Source organism: Bison bison, unplaced genomic scaffold (genome assembly GCF_000754665.1).
Source record: "Bison bison bison isolate TAMUID 2011002044 unplaced genomic scaffold, Bison_UMD1.0 scf7180017864193, whole genome shotgun sequence".
Taxonomy (NCBI): Eukaryota; Metazoa; Chordata; class Mammalia; order Artiodactyla; family Bovidae; genus Bison; species Bison bison.
The window spans coordinates 872,240-876,851 of record NW_011494765.1 but is presented as its reverse complement, the minus strand read 5'-3'; the positions used below and the strand labels follow the sequence as shown (position 1 = coordinate 876,851).

At 42.2% G+C, this 4,612-nt stretch overlaps 1 protein-coding gene across 1 annotated transcript in view; it reads left to right on the top strand.

Moving 5' to 3' along the window:
- Positions 1 to 2,816: 2,816 nt before the first annotated feature.
- The window catches only part of STRBP (spermatid perinuclear RNA binding protein), a 150,764-nt gene continuing 148,968 nt past the window's right edge, over positions 2,817 to 4,612 (top strand). The window contains exon 1 of the mRNA XM_010844025.1: positions 2,817 to 3,397. The gene's annotated coding sequence lies outside the window, so the exon portion shown is untranslated. The remainder of the gene's footprint in view (positions 3,398 to 4,612) is intronic.

Below are 4,612 nucleotides of genomic sequence, written 5' to 3'. Positions count from 1 at the left end.
GGCTGGAGGGTGTGGGCAGATTTGGGTGAGAAGGAAGGGTAGAGGGATCTGGCCCACTGGAGGGTGAGGCCCTTCGGGCAGGTTCAGGAGATCCATGGGGGCCGGAGCGAGTGGGGGCAGCCTGTGGGGGTTCGGGAGGGTGTGAAGGAGGCTTAGGGAGGACAGGGGGCGAGTGTGATGGGATTGGAAGGAATCGAGGGAGGCATGGAAGAGGCGGATGTCCCGGCCGGGGCTGCGTGTGAGGGGCAACGAGTGGGGCCAGATAGCAGGAAGACCGTGGACAAAAATGTGAAGGGAAATGTGGAAGAAGGTGTCCGGCTCGGGGCAGTGTGGCAGGGTGAGCGTGGAAAGAGGTTGTGGGGGTGGGTGGAAGGAGGGTCTCTGGAGTGATGGGGAGGGAAATGGAGAGTGTTCAGGCAGGAGGAACGGAAGGGTAGGCCCAGAGGCTTCAGGAGACCCGGTGAGCGGTGTGAGGACAGGGTCTGTCCAGGAAAGAGGCAGGAGGGTCTGAGGCTGGAGAGATGGGCCCTGCCAGGGAAGAGCATGTGAGAGGAGAAGCAGGTATCTGATCTGGTGAGGCGCTCAGGGGAGAAGAGTAGAGGGCGGGCGATTGGAGCAGGGCCTAAGTTTGAGGGGTTTGGGAGAGAAGTCCTGACGGTAGTGAAGGGTGGTGGGGACGAGAGGAAGTACTGGGGCATTTAGTAGAGATCAGAGTGAGTGAAACGGAGGGTGTTCTCGAGGAAGTATGAATGAAGGTGGGGAGTATCAAGAGGGGGGACTTAAGGGTTGGGGAGACTTGGGAGGGGACCAGTGGAGTGCAGTGTGGAGGGCCAGAGGTGTGTGTGGGGGGAGGGAAATGTTCTTGGAGTGGCAGGTGAGGTGTGAGGACAGATGGAAGTGTTTCTAGGGCAGGACCTGTGGAGGGAAGTTGGGGAGAAGGAAAGAGGGGGGGTGGGTGGTGCGTGCTGAGGGGAGACGAGTAGAGGGGTGCAGTAGGGGTAGGTTCAAAGAAGTGTACAGGTCTGTGTACAGTGTGGGAGGGAGAGAAGCATGGGTTTGGGGGCTATGGTAGAAGTGGGTAGGAGGGAACAAAGGGAGTGAAAGGGGGAAGATAGGATATTTTTGGGTAGAGGATGCTGAAAAATGCCTAGTGCCAGCAGTAGTGGGGTAAGGAAAGGGTAAGGTGGGTATGTATGTAGACATGTCTGTGACTAGAACGTGGTAGGTTGGGTTTGGGTTTGGGGTGGTGGTGGGGGAAGTGGGATGCCCAGGTTTAGAGCAGGAAATGACTATTCAGGCTGGAGAGAATTAGGAAAACTGTTGCTTGAAAGAGTGTGGAAGGAGTGGGTGCTGAAGTGTGAGGAAAGCCTGGAAAACTTTGGGTCTTGAGAGACTAAAGGAGCCACCATGTTTTGGGTCAGTGAAAGTATGTGGAAGGGCAGAGTGTAGAATTTGGGGGAAAAAAAACCCTAAAAGGAGAGGATTAAATTATTGCCTTAGAGGAACTGGAGAGTGTGTGAGGGTGTGTGTGGATTCTGGAATGATGTTATGGAAAATGGAGGACATTAAGCCCTTTACCATATATGAAAGTTCATGCTTCTAGGATCAGAGAGATCAGGAAGCCTTGATTTTAGTTCCAGAACCCAGTGAATGGGGATGGGATAAGGGAGAGCTGAGCACACACTCCCTGGTTGGAGGAGCTGTGGGTGGAGTCATTCTGGCACATTGGCCTGATGAGTGGGCAAATAGAGGAGCCATGCAGGGTCAAGAGGAGCGCACCTGGAGTGAATAGAAGCAGGACTACAGCAGGTTCAGGGCAGGTTTCTTTGTGAAGATTCTGCAAGAGGGCAGGGCCCAGCGTGTTTGAGGGCTGTGCATCAGAGGGAGGAAAGGATACCTTGGTGCAGTGTATCAGATACCTTGGTGCTTTCTGGGTAATAGGGCAGTTTTCAGGCATCTGGGTGATGTAATATCTCAGTCCCATGCTAGAGGCAGACAGAGGTAATGTATTAAATACATCCAGCTTCTAAAAGTGGCAGGAATGGAGCTTTGACTCTTTCAAGGTGGAGATAACAGATCCTCGGTTGTCTCCCGAATAGTTCAAGTAAAATTTATTAATAGAGGCTTTTGGATTTTCTGTTATTTTAATTTGAGTTGGGGAGTGCAGTGTTAGCTTTATTGTGGAAAGACTTTGGGGGTTATGTGTTATGAAGTAACCTTTAGGTGTTTGAACACAGACTTTCAGCAGGTCTCGTTCAGTGTTCTGTGGCTTGTGTTAGATTCTTTGGGATTTGGAAGGATTAAGGAAAGTGCTTTGAGACTGCCTCAGTAAGCAGTGTTTTCTAGAATCTTGGAAAGCGATTTCCTTTTTGACAGTTGAAGGTTCAGTCTTGTCAGATTTTGCAAAAAAAAAAAAAAATTATTTGATCATGTTGCAGATGTAACTTCAATTATTGCTTTCTGGGCTTCGGGTAGTGTTTAATGTGGTACCTAGTATGATCTCACATGAAAGGTCCTCTTTGGTACCTTGGGAAGCTTTCTGGGTTGATTAGTTTTCTTCTTTTGTCCATTTAGGAAGTATCTAAATTGTTAGTTTGAATAATGCAGCCATTGTGAGTTCAAATAAGTTTGAGTGGAAGTGGGAATCTTGCCTAAACATAATGAGGCTGAACAGAACACCACATTTTAAGTAATCTCTATCTGTAAGTATAAATATTTTAAAAATAAACTGGAAACCAGTCATTTTTAAAATCCAAATTTGAAGTGTATCATGAAAGCAGAAAAATAATGCTCTAAAGGCATTGCTATAAGATTTTATTTTTGGAGGGCAAAGTTTTTAAAAATATAAATGCCTTTTTTTGAAACTCTTAGCAGTGTTTTGAGATTTGATACATGTATTTAATGTAATTATAATGAACATGTTTGACCCCTTTGGCTTCCTGGCAGAGAATTTGAGCAGTAGGATATAAGATGAATAGAGTGACCTTTGAAAATTCTTTCCCATTTGACTGTTGTTTTCTCTCTGTATTTTTTAAGTCCATTGTGTTGGTTCATTTAATTGATTTGGAGCAAGCAGTACTTTCTTGTTCAAAATACTCAATTCTGGTTTAGTGTTCTGTTTATATGTATTGTTCCGTGAAGTTCTAAGGTTTGGGATAATTTGTAGGCACTTTAAAATATTATCCTAAGTTTATGAACCAAGGCAAGCAGGTTGTTTAGACTTTGTAGGCTAAATAATTGGGTCTGGTTTTATTTTCACTTGTGACTTGCTGGACAAGATACTTAATCCCTTTGTGCTTGTTTCTCCTCCAGAAACCTGACTCTTTATCTGCCTCCCAGGAGAATTGAGATGGTTTATATAAAACAAGTTTAAACCTTTCAGGAAGGTTAGCACTATGTAAGTAGGGGTAATAGCTATTATTTCTTTGACTCTTTATTTCGTGTTAGCCTGGTCAAGTAATAATTTGGCATTAGGTGGGTTAATTTGTAGTGAGAAACTTGGATAGAGATGAAACTTCTGTGAATATTAGAGATATCTGCAAATTGAAGTTTGTTCATCCTTTGCTCTACTGTCTACTAATTTTTCCTGGCTCATTTGTGCAGCTAAGTATTGGTGCTGATTTGAATTCTTGAGTCTGAGCAGAAACTTGTGAGAGACATTCTGAGTTCTAAGTATGAATTTCCAGGGACAGGATGTTTTTTATGTCTCAGAGAATTCGATTTCTAAATCAGAAATAATACATGTAATACATTTCCCTATGGTTTTTTGTAGAAAATTGATTACTTTGGGGTGATTTGAACAGGAAAATGGAGCTATTGCTTCTAGTGGCATTAAGCCTCCTTTTTCAGATTTATTGCATACTTTTTCCTTTTTAAATTTTTAGTTAGCAAATAATTACCGAATCTATTTGACATTTATGCTCTGTTTGTGAGGGAATAATTTTTAAATGCTTCTTAAATGTTTTATTTGGTTTATTAGTTGTAAAAAACCTCCAGATTTTGGTCCTGATTGACATTGCAAAAATGTAAATAGTAAGTTGCTTTATTAGGCATTAATTTGCTTGAGCTTGGTAATATGTGAAGCCCTGACAATAGTCTTTCTATGCTAACTGATCTATTCTTAGTAGTTTACAACCTTTTATAACATTTTGGACACCGTTACCCATCTTACTGCTCTTCTGTTTTCATTTGTTTTGCATGGATCCTTTTATTGGAAAATTGCTTGTTTTTAAAAATTTATTCAGCTGTAGAAAAACTGTTTCTGACAGGTAATTATGAGAGGCTTCATAATTCAGTCTAATTTTAGAAAACTGTTTATTGAGAGATGTATGTTAAACTTATATGTCAGTTAAAATAGAAAGGAATAAAATACTGAGACCAGATTAGTGGTGAGCTGAATACTTAAATGGTTTGAGCCTGAAAGATTTGCAATTCCTTAACTTTTAGGTCATACATTAAATAAAAAGGTGACCAAAGGACCTGATTTGTCACTTTCATGCTTTTTATTTCTTGAGGGTCCTTTAAGTGTATCATTTTTTAAAAAGTTTATTTATTTTTTATATAAATTTATTTTAATTGGAGGCTGATTACTTTATAATATTGTATTGATTTT